This window comes from Lissotriton vulgaris, chromosome 8 (genome assembly GCF_964263255.1).
Source record: "Lissotriton vulgaris chromosome 8, aLisVul1.2, whole genome shotgun sequence".
Lineage (NCBI taxonomy): Eukaryota > Metazoa > Chordata > Amphibia > Caudata > Salamandridae > Lissotriton > Lissotriton vulgaris.
Genome location: NC_141696.1, coordinates 152,844,535 through 152,859,760, shown reverse-complemented (window position 1 = coordinate 152,859,760; position 15,226 = coordinate 152,844,535). Strand labels below are relative to the sequence as shown.

The 15,226-nt window shown below is 43.5% G+C and overlaps 10 non-coding genes across 10 annotated transcripts; all 10 read right to left on the bottom strand.

The window, feature by feature from the left end:
• Window positions 1–751: 751 nt before the first annotated feature.
• On the bottom strand, window positions 752–834 carry TRNAL-AAG (transfer RNA leucine (anticodon AAG)). The gene has a single exon. It is a non-coding gene; the product is annotated as a tRNA-Leu (tRNA).
• Window positions 835–1,025: 191 nt separating this feature from the next.
• TRNAL-CAG (transfer RNA leucine (anticodon CAG)) lies at window positions 1,026–1,108 on the bottom strand. Its single transcript has one exon. It is a non-coding gene; the product is annotated as a tRNA-Leu (tRNA).
• A 1,739-nt stretch (window positions 1,109–2,847) lies between these two features.
• TRNAL-AAG (transfer RNA leucine (anticodon AAG)) lies at window positions 2,848–2,930 on the bottom strand. Its single transcript has one exon. It is a non-coding gene; the product is annotated as a tRNA-Leu (tRNA).
• A 2,014-nt stretch (window positions 2,931–4,944) lies between these two features.
• TRNAL-AAG (transfer RNA leucine (anticodon AAG)) lies at window positions 4,945–5,027 on the bottom strand. Its single transcript has one exon. It is a non-coding gene; the product is annotated as a tRNA-Leu (tRNA).
• A 2,015-nt stretch (window positions 5,028–7,042) lies between these two features.
• On the bottom strand, window positions 7,043–7,125 carry TRNAL-AAG (transfer RNA leucine (anticodon AAG)). Its single transcript has one exon. It is a non-coding gene; the product is annotated as a tRNA-Leu (tRNA).
• Window positions 7,126–9,414: 2,289 nt separating this feature from the next.
• On the bottom strand, window positions 9,415–9,497 carry TRNAL-CAG (transfer RNA leucine (anticodon CAG)). The gene has a single exon. It is a non-coding gene; the product is annotated as a tRNA-Leu (tRNA).
• A 632-nt stretch (window positions 9,498–10,129) lies between these two features.
• On the bottom strand, window positions 10,130–10,212 carry TRNAL-UAG (transfer RNA leucine (anticodon UAG)). Its single transcript has one exon. It is a non-coding gene; the product is annotated as a tRNA-Leu (tRNA).
• Window positions 10,213–11,236: 1,024 nt separating this feature from the next.
• On the bottom strand, window positions 11,237–11,319 carry TRNAL-AAG (transfer RNA leucine (anticodon AAG)). Its single transcript has one exon. It is a non-coding gene; the product is annotated as a tRNA-Leu (tRNA).
• A 2,289-nt stretch (window positions 11,320–13,608) lies between these two features.
• On the bottom strand, window positions 13,609–13,691 carry TRNAL-CAG (transfer RNA leucine (anticodon CAG)). The gene has a single exon. It is a non-coding gene; the product is annotated as a tRNA-Leu (tRNA).
• A 632-nt stretch (window positions 13,692–14,323) lies between these two features.
• Window positions 14,324–14,406, bottom strand: TRNAL-UAG (transfer RNA leucine (anticodon UAG)). Its single transcript has one exon. It is a non-coding gene; the product is annotated as a tRNA-Leu (tRNA).
• Window positions 14,407–15,226: the final 820 nt, after the last annotated feature.

The following is a 15,226-nucleotide window of genomic DNA, read 5'->3' as shown; positions in this document are numbered from 1 at the left end:
AGGAAGTAGGAAGGCAGAAGGTGGGGCATATTATGCAAATGTATGCTGTCATTGTGCCTTGCAGATTCATGCAGGATTTCTAGATCCTTGCTGGATACAAGAGAGCAGACCTTGTTTCAGATCAACTGTCCCTAGCAGGGAACGTCTGAGCACATGCAGTCTTTTGCTCTCTAGCCCCTGGCCTGGTACTTACCCTCACTGGCTGAGGCGTGAATTTTTGCATACCAACGTTGCATAGATGGTACGTTTGTGGTCGGTTTGGGATGGGTGGGAGGTCAAAAGCAGGGAAAAGTATGTCGCCTTCACTTCTAGTCTCCTCTTCTAGGCCTACCTGCCGTTCACTCACTCTGTCTTTGTTTCATTCTCTCCTTCCTCAACACCCCTTCTCACTCACTCGCTCTATCACTTGTGCTCTTTCCCCTTGCTCTGCATTTCATAGTGGAAACATCTCTTGAATGGAGCATTAGAAAATGAGGTTACATAAAATTAACAATCTACTTATTGGAAACCAAAAATATCACAAGACTGAATGTAACCCATTTCATTAATAAAAGGGACTTTTTAAGCACCCCCCAAAAAACACATAAAACACCACGAGTGCTAGAAGAATATTATACGAGCTTGAAGACAGAATTGGGCAAATTAATTTGCAGTTGAAACTGAAGTTTGTTACTTATTCAGATATTATATGCACTGCCAATTTTTAGCTGAGATTCTAAAAGAACTCAGAGACAAAATGGACTTAAAGTTTTGTCAGAAGTGGGATTCGAACCCACGCCTCCAGGAGAGACTGCGGCCTTAACGCAGCGCCTTGGACCACTCAGCCATCCTGACCACATTTGCTTGATCATCTACAGAGAGGGAAAGATATTGTGAACCAAAAAAAGCACACAACTTAGGTCATGAGTGGCTAGAGCAAGAAAAAAACTCACTGCACTTTTCCAAGTAGACAACCATATAAGCCCATGTGAGGGAAATGATCTGATTTTTTCTCTCTCAAGAAAAAAGTAGAGTAAACACACAATTGTCAGAAGTGGGATTTGAACCCACGCCTCCAGAAGAAACTGCGACCTGAACGCAGCGCCTTAGACCACTCGGCCATCCTGACCTGCATTTGTAGAAACTTCCACAGGCCAGACAGCCATGCAAGTGGGGTACCGAAAAGGCATGCCCTCAATTTATTTATCCTATTGTAAGTACTTCCAACAGATCTTTGAACAATCCATAGAGAGCAGTACCTATGAAGAACTCTTAAGACCTTTAAGGCGTACAAAGAGAAAGTGCTATTAACCAGCCACTTGAAAGGCCCAAAGCTGCTTTGAAATTGAGTCAACAGCCACCTCTTGGCTAGCTAAAGCAAATTCAACAAGGAATTTCAATGTCACAACATAGGGTGGAATACGCAAATCTAAGCAGCCCCTGATCACAGCCCTGAGGAAATTTCCGTAAGTGTGCTGGAGTCCAACTGTCTACCAGATGCTAGGCATTCTTCCATATTTGCATGGCCTGTCTGGCCAGGGCATACAAGAGCATGACTCTTCCAGATGAGCTCTTACATGGGTCCTATGCTCATATAGTAAGGACTGCACTTTGTCAGCAAGACTTTATACAACCGAAATATATGAGAAACCCCAGCTCTCTTGACTAGATGAGGACGGACTCACATCCCAGGTGAAGACCAACAGATGCAACTTCCATCAGATGTTAACCTGAAAAAGGAGATTACATCTCCAAAAGTCACGTCAGAAGTTGGATTTGAACCCGCGCCTCCAGAGGAGACTGCGGCCTAAACACAGCGCCTTAGACCACTCAGCCATCCTGACAGTGCAGAGTCTTAAGAAATGTATAAAAGTCACTCAGAAATTTCTGCCTCCATGCAAGCCTGAAATAATTTAAACCTTCAAACACAAGGTGCAACTTTATGCACAGGTCAATAAACACAGAAGATCACATGTGAAAGCATTTCATTTCACAGGTGTACAATTTTTATGCTTTTAGAATACCTCATACCTCTCACCAGCTATTTAGGGTCCTGTATTATACTCACAAAATTACCTTGCCTGCGACCTCTCTCTCTACACAAACAACTACTGCACAGGAAGTAGGAAGGCAGAAGGTGGGGCATATTATGCAAATGTATGCTGTCATTGTGCCTTGCAGATTCATGCAGGATTTCTAGATCCTTGCTGGATACAAGAGAGCAGACCTTGTTTCAGATCAACTGTCCCTAGCAGGGAACGTCTGAGCACATGCAGTCTTTTGCTCTCTAGCCCCTGGCCTGGGACTTACCCTCACTGGCTGAGGCGTGAATTTCTGCATACCAACGTTGCATAGATAGTACGTTTGTGGTCGGTTTGGGATGGGTGGGAGGTCAAAAGCATGGAAAAGTATGTCGCCTTCACTTCTAGTCTCCTCTTCTAGGCCTACCTGCCGTTCACTCACTCTGTCTTTGTTTCATTCTCTCCTTCCTCAACACCCCTTCTCACTCACTCGCTCTATCACTTGTGCTCTTTCCCCTTGCTCTGCATTTCATAGTGGAAATATCTCTTGAATGGAGCATTAGAAAATGAGGTTACATAAAATTAACAATCTACTTATTGGAAACCAAAAATATCACAAGACTGAATGTAACCCATTTCATTAATAAAAGGGACTTTTTAAGCACCCCCCAAAAAACACATAAAACACCACGAGTGCTAGAAGAATATTATACGAGCTTGAAGACAGAATTGGGCAAATTAATTTGCAGTTGAAACTGAAGTTTGTTACTTATTCAGATATTATATGCACTGCCAATTTTTAGCTGAGATTCTAAAAGAACTCAGAGACAAAATGGACTTAAAGTGTTGTCAGAAGTGGGATTCGAACCCACGCCTCCAGGAGAGACTGCAGCCTTAACGCAGCGCCTTAGACCACTCGGCCATCCTGACCACATGTTGCTTGATAATCTACAGAGAGGGAAAGATATTGTGAACCAAAAAAAGCACACATCTTAGGTCATGAGTGGCTAGAGCAAGAAAAGAACACACTGCACTTTTCCAAGTAGACAACCATATAAGCCCATGTGAGGGAAATGATCAGATTTTTTCTCTCTCAAGAAAAAAGTAGAGTAAACACACAATTGTCAGAAGTGGGATTTGAACCCACGCCTCCAGAAGAGACTGCAACCTGAACGCAGCGCCTTAGACCACTCGGCCATCCGGACTTGCATTTGGGGAACCTTCCACAGGCCAGACAGCCATGCAAGTGGGGTACCGAAAAGGTATGCCCTCAATTTATTTATCCTATTATAAGTACTTCCAACAGATCTTTGAACAATCCATAGAGAGCAGTACCTATGAAGAACTCTTTAGACCTTTAAGGCGTACAAAGAGAAAGTGCTATTAACCAGCCACTTGGAAGGCCCAAAGCTGCTTTGAAATTGAGTCAACAGCCACCTCTTGGCTAGCTAAAGCAAATTCAACAAGGAATTTCAATGTCACAACATAGGGTGGAATACGCAAATCTAAGCAGCCCCTGATCACAGCCCTGAGGAAATTGCCGTAAGTGTGCTGGAGTCCAACTGTCTACCAGATGCTAGGCATTCTTCCATATTTGTTTGGCCTGTCTGGCCAGGGCATACAAGAGCATGACTCTTCCAGATGAGCTCTTACATGGGTCCTATGCTCATATAGTAAGGACTGCACTTTGTCAGCAAGACTTTATACAACCGAAATATATGAGAAACCCTAGCTCTCTTGACTAGATGAGGACGGAATCACATCCCAGGTGAAGACCAACAGATGCAACTTCCATCAGATGTTAACCTGAAAAAGGAGATTACATCTCCAAAAGTCATGTCAGAAGTGGGATTTGAACCCACGCCTCCAGAGGAGCCTGCGGCCTACACACAGCTCCTTAGACCACTCGGCCATCCTGACAGTGCAGAGTCTTAAGAAATGTATAAAAGTCACTCAGAAATTTCTGCCTCCATGCAAGCCTGAAATAATTTAAACCTTCAAACACAAGGTGCAACTTTATGCACAGGTCAATAAACACAGAAGATCACATGTGAAAGTATTTCATTTCACAGGTGTACAATTTTTATGCTTTTAGAATACCTCATACCTCTCACCAGCTATTTAGGGTCCTGTATCCTACTCACAAAATTACCTTGCCTGCGACCTCTCTCTCTACACAAACAACTACTGCACAGGAAGTAGGAAGGCAGAAGGTGGGGCATATTATGCAAATGTATGCTGTCATTGTGCCTTGCAGATTCATGCAGGATTTCTAGATCCTTGCTGGATACAAGAGTGCAGACCTTGTTTCAGATCAAATGTCCCTAGCAGGGAACGTCTGAGCACATGCAGTCTTTTGCACTCTAGCCCCTGGCCTGGGACTCCCCCTCACTGGCTGAGGCGTGAATTTCTGCATACCAACGTTGCATAGATGGTACGTTTGTGGTCGGTTTGGGATGGGTGGGAGGTCAAAAGCAGGGAAAAGTATGTCGCCTTCACTTCTAGTCTCCTCTTCTAGGCCTACCTGCCGTTCACTCACTCTGTCTTTGTTTCATTCTCTCCATCCTCAACACCCCTTCTCACTCACTCGCTCTATCACTTGTGCTCTTTCCCCTTGCTCTGCATTTCATAGTGGAAACATCTCTTGAATGGAGCATTAGAAAATGAGGTTACATAAAATTAACAATCTACTTATTGGAAACCAAAAATATCACAAGACTGAATGTAACCCATTTCATTAATAAAAGGGACTTTTTAAGCACCCCCCAAAAAACACATAAAACAGCACGAGTGCTAGAAGAATATTATACGAGCTTGAAGACAGAATTGGGCAAATTAATTTGCAGTTGAAACTGAAGTTTGTTACTTATTCAGATATTATATGCACTGCCAATTTTTAGCTGAGATTCTAAAAGAACTCAGAGACAAAATGGACTTAAAGTTTTGTCAGAAGTGGGATTCAAACCCACGTCTCCAGGAGAGACTGCGGCCTTAACGCAGCGCCTTAGACCACTCGGCCATCCTGACCACATGTTGCTTGATCATCTACAGAGAGGGAAAGATATTGTGAACCAAAAAAAGCACACATCTTAGGTCATGAGTGGCTAGAGCAGGAAAAAAACTCACTGCACTTTTCCAAGTAGACAACCATATAAGCCCATGTGAGGGAAATGATCTGATTTTTTCTCTCTCAAGAAAAAAGTAGAGTAAACACACAATTGTCAGAAGTGGCATTTGAACCCACGCCTCCAGAAGAGACTGCGACCTGAACGCAGCGCCTTAGACCAATCGGCCATCGTGACTTGCATTTATAGAACCTTCCACAGGCCAGACAGCCATGCAAGTGGGGTACCGAAAAAGCATGCCCTCAATTTATTTATCCTATTATAAGTACTTCCAACAGATCTTTGAACAATCCATAGAGAGCAGTACCTATGAAGAACTCTTTATGCCTTTAAGGCGTACAAAGAGAAAGTGCTATTAACCAGCCACTTGAACGGCCCAAAGCTGCTTTGAAATTGAGTCAACAGCCACCTCTTGGCTAGCTAAAGCAAATTCAACAAGGAATTTCAATGTCACAACATAGGGTGGAATACGCAAATCTAAGCAGCCCCTGATCACAGCCCTGAGGAAATTGCCGTAAGTGTGCTGGAGTCCAACTGTCTACCAGATGCTAGGCATTCTTCCATATTTGCATGGCCTGTCTGGCCAGGGCATACAAGAGCATGACTCTTCCAGATGAGCTCTTACATGGGTCCTATGCTCATATAGTAAGGACTGCACTTTGTCAGCAAGACTTTATACAACCGAAATATATGAGAAACCCCAGCTCTCTTGACTAGATGAGGACGGAATCACATCCCAGGTGAAGACCAACAGATGCAACTTCCATCAGATGTTAACCTGAAAAAGGAGATTACATCTCCAAAAGTCATGTCAGAAGTGGGATTCGCACCCACGCCTCCAGAGGAGACTGCGGCCTAAACACAGCGCCTTAGACCACTCGGCCATCCTGACAGTGCAGAGTCTTAAGAAATGTATAAAAGTCACTCAGAAATTTCTGCCTCCATGCAAGCCTGAAATAATTTAAACCTTCAAACACAAGGTGCAACTTTATGCACAGGACAATAAACACAGAAGATCACATGTGAAAGCATTTCATTTCACAGGTGTACAATTTTTATGCTTTTAGAATACCTCATACCTCTCACCAGCTTTTTAGGGTCCTGTATCCGACTCACAAAATTACCTTGCCTGCGACCTCTCTCTCTACACAAACAACTACTGCACAGGAAGTAGGAAGGCAGAAGGTGGGGCATATTATGCAAATGTATGCTGTCATTGTGCCTTGCAGATTCATGCAGGATTTCTAGATCCTTGCTGGATACAAGAGAGCAGACCTTGTTTCAGATCAACTGTCCCTAGCAGGGAACGTCTGAGCACATGCAGTCTTTTGCTCTCTAGCCCCTGGCCTGGGACTCACCCTCACTGGCTGAGGCGTGAATTTCTGCATACCAACGTTGCATAGATGGTACGTTTGTGGTCGGTTTGGGATGGGTGGGAGGTCAAAAGCAGGGAAAAGTATGTCGCCTTCACTTCTAGTCTCCTCTTCTAGGCATACCTGCCGTTCACTCACTCTGTCTTTGTTTCATTCTCTCCTTCCTCAACACCCCTTCTCACTCACTCGCTCTATCACTTGTGCTCTTTCCCCTTGCTCTGCATTTCATAGTGGAAACATCTCTTGAATGGAGCATTAGAAAATGAGGTTACATAAAATTAACAATCTACTTATTGGAAACCAAAAATATCACAAGACTGAATGTAACCCATTTCATTAATAAAAGGGACTTTTTAAGCCCCCCCCCAAAAAACACATAAAACACCACGAGTGCTAGAAGAATATTATACGAGCTTGAAGACAGAATTGGGCAAATTAATTTGCAGTTGAAACTGAAGTTTGTTACTTATTCAGATATTATATGCACTGCCAATTTTTAGCTGAGATTCTAAAAGAACTCAGAGACAAAATGGACTTAAAGTTTTGTCAGAAGTGGGATTCGAACCCACGCCTCCAGGAGAGACTGCGGCCTTAACGCAGCGCCTTAGACCACTCGGCCATCCTGACCACATGTTGCTTGATCATCTACTGAGAGGGAAAGATATTGTGAACCAAAAAAAGCACACATCTTAGGTCATGAGTGGCTAGAGCAAGAAAAAAACTCACTGCACTTTTCCAAGTAGACAACCATATAAGCCCATGTGAGGGAAATGATCTTATTTTTTCTCTCTCAAGAAAAAAGTAGAGTAAACACACAATTGTGAGAAGTGGGATTTGAACCCACGCCTCCAGAAGAGACTGCGACCTGAACACAGTGCCTTAGACCACTCGGCCATCCTGACTTGCATTTGTAGAACCTTCCACAGGCCAGACAGCCATGCAAGTGGGGTACCGAAAAGGCATGCCCTCAATTTATTTATCCTATTATAAGTACTTCCAACAGATCTTTGAACAATCCATAGAGAGCAGTACCTATGAAGAACTCTTTAGACCTTTAAGGCGTACAAAGAGAAAGTGCTATTAACCAGCCACTTGAAAGGCCCAAAGCTGCTTTGAAATTAAGTCAACAGCCACCTCTTGGCTAGCTAAAGCAAATTCAACAAGGAATTTCAATGTCACAACATAGGGTGGAATACGCAAATCTAAGCAGCCCCTGATCACAGCCCTGAGGAAATTGCCGTAAGTGTGCTGGAGTCCAACTGTCTACCAGATGCTAGGCATTCTTCCATATTTGCATGGCCTGTCTGGCCAGGGCATACAAGAGCATGACTCTTCCAGATGAGCTCTTACATGGGTCCTATGCTCATATAGTAAGGACTGCACTTTGTCAGCAAGACTTTATACAACCGAAATATATGAGTAACCCCAGCTCGCTTGACTAGATGAGGACGGAATCACATCCCAGGTGAAGACCAACAGATGCAACTTCCTTCAGATGTTAACCTGAAAAAGGAGATTACATCTCCAAAAGTCATGTCAGAAGTGGGATTTGAACCCACGCCTCCAGAGGAGACTGCAGCCTAAACACAGCTCCTTAGACCACTCGGCCATCCTGACAGTGCAGAGTCTTAAGAAATGTATAAAAGTCACTCATAAATTTCTGCCTCCCTGCAAGCCTGAAATAATTTAAACCTTCAAACACAAGGTGCAACTTTATGCACGGGTCAATAAACACAGAAGATCACATGTGAAAGCATTTCATTTCACAGGTGTACAATTTTTATGCTTTTAGAATACCTCATACCTCTCACCAGCTATTTATGGTCCTGTATCCTACTCACAAAATTACCTTGCCTGCGACCTCTCTCTCTACACAAACAACTACTGCACAGGAAGTAGGAAGGCAGAAGGTGGGGCATATTATGCAAATGTATGCTGTCATTGTGCCTTGCAGATTCATGCAGGATTTCTAGATCCTTGCTGGATACAAGAGTGCAGACCTTGTTTCAGATCAAATGTCCCTAGCAGGGAACGTCTGAGCACATGCAGTCTTTTGCTCTCTAGCCCCTGGCCTGGGACTCACCCTCACTGGCTGAGGCGTGAATTTCTGCATACCAACGTTGCATAGATGGTACGTTTGTGGTCGGTTTGGGATGGGTGGGAGGTCAAAAGCAGGGAAAAGTATGTCGCCTTCACTTCTAGTCTCCTCTTCTAGGCCTACCTGCCGTTCATTCACTCTGTCTTTGTTTCATTCTCTCCATCCTCAACACCCCTTCTCACTCACTAGCTCTATCACTTGTGCTCTTTCCCCTTGCTCTGCATTTCATAGTGGAAACATCTCTTGAATGGAGCATTAGAAAATGAGGTTACATAAAATTAACAATCTACTTATTGGAAACCAAAAATATCACAAGACTGAATGTAACCCATTTCATTAATAAAAGGGACTTTTTAAGCACCCCCCAAAAAACACATAAAACACCACGAGTGGTAGAAGAATATTATACGAGCTTGAAGACAGAATTGGGCAAATTCATTTGCAGTTGAAACTGAAGTTTGTTACTTATTCAGATATTATATGCACTGCCAATTTTTAGCTGAGATTCTAAAAGAACTCAGAGACAAAATGGACTTAAAGTTTTGTCAGAAGTGGGATTCTAACCCACGTCTCCAGGAGAGACTGCGGCCTTAACGCAGTGCCTTAGACCACTCGGCCATCCTGACCGCATGTTGCTTGATCATCTACAGAGAGGGAAAGATATTGTGAACCAAAAAAAGCACACATCTTAGGTCATGAGTGGCTAGAGCAAGAAAAAAACTCACTGCACTTTTCCAAGTAGACAACCTTATAAGCCCATGTGAGGGAAATGATCTGATTTTTTCTCTCTCAAGAAAAAAGTAGAGTAAACATACAATTGTCAGAAGTGGGATTTGAACCCACGCCTCCAGAAGAGACTGCAATCTGAACGCAGCGCCTTAGACCACTCGGCCATCCTGACTTGCATTTATAGAACCTTCCACAGGCCAGACAGCCATGCAAGTGGGGTACCGAAAAAGCATGCCCTCAATTTATTTATCCTTTTATAAGTACTTCCAACAGATCTTTGAACAATCCATAGAGAGCAGTACCTATGAAGAACTCTTTATGCCTTTAAGGCGTACAAAGAGAAAGTGCTATTAACCAGCCACTTGAACGGCCCAAAGCTGCTTTGAAATTGAGTCAACAGCCACCTCTTGGCTAGCTAAAGCAAATTCAACAAGGAATTTCAATGTCACAACATAGGGTGGAATACGCAAATCTAAGCAGCCCCTGATCACAGCCCTGAGGAAATTGACGTAAGTGTGCTGGAGTCCAACTGTCTACCAGATGCTAGGCATTCTTCCATATTTGCATGGCCTGTCTGGCCAGGGCATACAAGAGCATGACTCTTACAGATGAGCTCTTACATGGGTCCTATGCTCATATAGTAAGGACTGCACTTTGTCAGCAAGACTTTATACAACCGAAATATATGAGAAACCCCAGCTCTCTTGACTAGATGAGGACGGAATCACATCCCAGGTGAAGACCAACAGATGCAACTTCCATCAGATGTTAACCTGAAAAAGGAGATTACATCTCCAAAAGTCATGTCAGAAGTGGGATTCGAACCCACGCCTCCAGAGGAGACTGCAGCCTAAAAACAGCGCCTTAGACCACTCGGCCATCCTGACAGTGCACAGTCTTAAGAAATGTATAAAAGTCACTCAGAATCTTCTGCCTCCATGCAAGCCTGAAATAATTTAAACCTTCAAACACAAGGTGCAACTTTATGCACAGGACAATAAACACAGAAGATCACATGTGAAAGCATTTCATTTCACAGGTGTACAATTTTTATGCTTTTAGAATACCTCATACCTCTCACCAGCTTTTTAGGGTCCTGTATCCGACTCACAAAATTACCTTGCCTGCGACCTCTCTCTCTACACAAACAACTACTGCACAGGAAGTAGGAAGGCAGAAGGTGGGGCATATTATGCAAATGTATGCTGTCATTGTGCCTTGCAGATTCATGCAGGATTTCTAGATCCTTGCTGGATACAAGAGTGCAGACCTTGTTTCAGATCAACTGTCCCTAGCAGGGAACGTCTGAGCACATGCAGTCTTTTGCTCTCTAGCCCCTGGCCTGGGACTCACCCTCACTGGCTGAGGCGTGAATTTCTGCATACCAACGTTGCATAGATGGTACGTTTGTGGTCGGTTTGGGATGGGTGGGAGGTCAAAAGCAGGGAAAAGTATGTCGCCTTCACTTCTAGTCTCCTCTTCTAGGCATACCTGCCGTTCACTCACTCTGTCTTTGTTTTATTCTCTCCTTCCTCAACACCCCTTCTTACTCACTCGCTCTATCACTTGTGCTCTTTCCCCTTGCTCTGCATTTCATAGTGGAAACATCTCTTGAATGGAGCGTTAGAAAATGAGGTTACATAAAATTAACAATCTACTTATTGGAAACCAAAAATATCACAAGACTGAATGTAACCCATTTCATTAATAAAAGAGACTTTTTAAGCACCCCCCAAAAAACACATAAAACACCACGAGTGCTAGAAGAATATTATACGAGCTTGAAGACAGAATTGGGCAAATTAATTTGCAGTTGAAACTGAAGTTTGTTACTTATTCAGATATTATATGCACTGCCAATTTTTAGCTGAGATTCTAAAAGAACTCAGAGACAAAATGGACTTAAAGTTTTGTCAGAAGTGGGATTCGAACCCACGCCTCCAGGAGAGACTGCGGCCTTAACGCAGCGCCTTAGACCACTCGGCCATCCTGACCACATGTTGCTTGATCATCTACTGAGAGGGAAAGATATTGTGAACCAAAAAAAGCACACATCTTAGGTCATGAGTGGCTAGAGCAAGAAAAAAACTCACTGCACTTTTCCAAGTAGACAACCATATAAGCCCATGTGAGGGAAATGATCTTATTTTTTCTCTCTCAAGAAAAAAGTAGAGTAAACACACAATTGTGAGAAGTGGGATTTGAACCCACGCCTCCAGAAGAGACTGCGACCTGAACACAGTGCCTTAGACCACTCGGCCATCCTGACTTGCATTTGTAGAACCTTCCACAGGCCAGACAGCCATGCAAGTGGGGTACCGAAAAGGCATGCCCTCAATTTATTTATCCTATTATAAGTACTTCCAACAAATCTTTGAACAATCCATAGAGAGCAGTACCTATGAAGAACTCTTTAGACCTTTAAGGCGTACAAAGAGAAAGTGCTATTAACCAGCCACTTGAAAGGCCCAAAGCTGCTTTGAAATTAAGTCAACAGCCACCTCTTGGCTAGCTAAAGCAAATTCAACAAGGAATTTCAATGTCACAACATAGGGTGGAATACGCAAATCTAAGCAGCCCCTGATCACAGCCCTGAGGAAATTGCCGTAAGTGTGCTGGAGTCCAACTGTCTACCAGATGCTAGGCATTCTTCCATATTTGCATGGCCTGTCTGGCCAGGGCATACAAGAGCATGACTCTTCCAGATGAGCTCTTACATGGGTCCTATGCTCATATAGTAAGGACTGCACTTTGTCAGCAAGACTTTATACAACCGAAATATATGAGTAACCCCAGCTCTCTTGACTAGATGAGGACGGAATCACATCCCAGGTGAAGACCAACAGATGCAACTTCCTTCAGATGTTAACCTGAAAAAGGAGATTACATCTCCAAAAGTCATGTCAGAAGTGGGATTTGAACCCACGCCTCCAGAGGAGACTGCGGCCTAAACACAGCTCCTTAGACCACTCGGCCATCCTGACAGTGCAGAGTCTTAAGAAATGTATAAAAGTCACTCATAAATTTCTGCCTCCGTGCAAGCCTGAAATAATTTAAACCTTCAAACACAAGGTGCAACTTTATGCACGGGTCAATAAACACAGAAGATCACATGTGAAAGCATTTCATTTCACAGGTGTACAATTTTTATGCTTTTAGAATACCTCATACCTCTTACCAGCTATTTATGGTCCTGTATCCTACTCACAAAATTACCTTGCCTGCGACCTCTCTCTCTACACAAACAACTACTGCACAGGAAGTAGGAAGGCAGAAGGTGGGGCATATTATGCAAATGTATGCTGTCATTGTGCCTTGCAGATTCATGCAGGATTTCTAGATCCTTGCTGGATACAAGAGTGCAGACCTTGTTTCAGATCAAATGTCCCTAGCAGGGAACGTCTGAGCACATGCAGTCTTTTGCTCTCTAGCCCCTGGCCTGGGACTCACCCTCACTGGCTGAGGCGTGAATTTCTGCATACCAACGTTGCATAGATGGTACGTTTGTGGTCGGTTTGGGATGGGTGGGAGGTCAAAAGCAGGGAAAAGTATGTCGCCTTCACTTCTAGTCTCCTCTTCTAGGCCTACCTGCCGTTCATTCACTCTGTCTTTGTTTCATTCTCTCCATCCTCAACACCCCTTCTCACTCACTAGCTCTATCACTTGTGCTCTTTCCCCTTGCTCTGCATTTCATAGTGGAAACATCTCTTGAATGGAGCATTAGAAAATGAGGTTACATAAAATTAACAATCTACTTATTGGAAACCAAAAATATCACAAGACTGAATGTAACCCATTTCATTAATAAAAGGGACTTTTTAAGCACCCCCCAAAAAACACATAAAACACCACGAGTGGTAGAAGAATATTATACGAGCTTGAAGACAGAATTGGGCAAATTCATTTGCAGTTGAAACTGAAGTTTGTTACTTATTCAGATATTATATGCACTGCCAATTTTTAGCTGAGATTCTAAAAGAACTCAGAGACAAAATGGACTTAAAGTTTTGTCAGAAGTGGGATTCTAACCCACGTCTCCAGGAGAGACTGCGGCCTTAACGCAGTGCCTTAGACCACTCGGCCATCCTGACCACATGTTGCTTGATCATCTACAGAGAGGGAAAGATATTGTGAACCAAAAAAAGCACACATCTTAGGTCATGAGTGGCTAGAGCAAGAAAAAAACTCACTGCACTTTTCCAAGTAGACAACCTTATAAGCCCATGTGAGGGAAATGATCTGATTTTTTCTCTCTCAAGAAAAAAGTAGAGTAAACATACAATTGTCAGAAGTGGGATTTGAACCCACGCCTCCAGAAGAGACTGCAATCTGAACGCAGCGCCTTAGACCACTCGGCCATCCTGACTTGCATTTATAGAACCTTCCACAGGCCAGACAGCCATGCAAGTGGGGTACCGAAAAAGCATGCCCTCAATTTATTTATCCTTTTATAAGTACTTCCAACAGATCTTTGAACAATCCATAGAGAGCAGTACCTATGAAGAACTCTTTATGCCTTTAAGGCGTACAAAGAGAAAGTGCTATTAACCAGCCACTTGAACGGCCCAAAGCTGCTTTGAAATTGAGTCAACAGCCACCTCTTGGCTAGCTAAAGCAAATTCAACAAGGAATTTCAATGTCACAACATAGGGTGGAATACGCAAATCTAAGCAGCCCCTGATCACAGCCCTGAGGAAATTGACGTAAGTGTGCTGGAGTCCAACTGTCTACCAGATGCTAGGCATTCTTCCATATTTGCATGGCCTGTCTGGCCAGGGCATACAAGAGCATGACTCTTACAGATGAGCTCTTACATGGGTCCTATGCTCATATAGTAAGGACTGCACTTTGTCAGCAAGACTTTATACAACCGAAATATATGAGAAACCCCAGCTCTCTTGACTAGATGAGGACGGAATCACATCCCAGGTGAAGACCAACAGATGCAACTTCCATCAGATGTTAACCTGAAAAAGGAGATTACATCTCCAAAAGTCATGTCAGAAGTGGGATTCGAACCCACGCCTCCAGAGGAGACTGCGGCCTAAACACAGCGCCTTAGACCACTCGGCCATCCTAACAGTGCAGAGTCTTAAGAAATGTATAAAAGTCACTCAGAAATTTCTGCCTCCATGCAAGCCTGAAATAATTTAAACCTTCAAACACAAGGTGCAACTTTATGCACAGGACAATAAACACAGAAGATCACATGTGAAAGCATTTCATTTCACAGGTGTACAATTTTTATGCTTTTAGAATACCTCATACCTCTCACCAGCTATTTAGGGTCCTGTATCCTACTCACAAAATTACCTTGCCTGCGACCTCTCTCTCTACACAAACAACTACTGCACAGGAAGTAGGAAGGCAGAAGGTGGGGCATATTATGCAAATGTATGCTGTCATTGTGTCTTGCAGATTCATGCAGGATTTCTAGATCCTTGCTGGATACAAGAGAGCAGACCTTGTTTCAGATCAACTGTCCCTAGCAGGGAACGTCTGAGCACATGCAGTCTTTTGCTCTCTAGCCCCTGGCCTGGGACTTACCCTCACTGGCTGAGGCGTGAATTTCTGCATACCAACGTTGCATAGATGGTACGTTTGTGGTCGGTTTGGGATGGGTGGGAGGTCAAAAGCAGGGAAAAGTATGTCGCCTTCACTTCTAGTCTCCTCTTCTAGGCCTACCTGCCGTTCACTCACTCTGTCTTTGTTTCATTCTCTCCTTCCTCAACACCCCTTCTCACTCACTCGCTCTATCACTTGTGCTCTTTCCCCTTGCTCTGCATTTCATAGTGGAAACATCTCTTGAATGGAGCATTAGAAAATGAGGTTACATAAAATTAACAATCTACTTATTGGAAACCAAAAATATCACAAGACTGAATGTAACCCATTTCATTA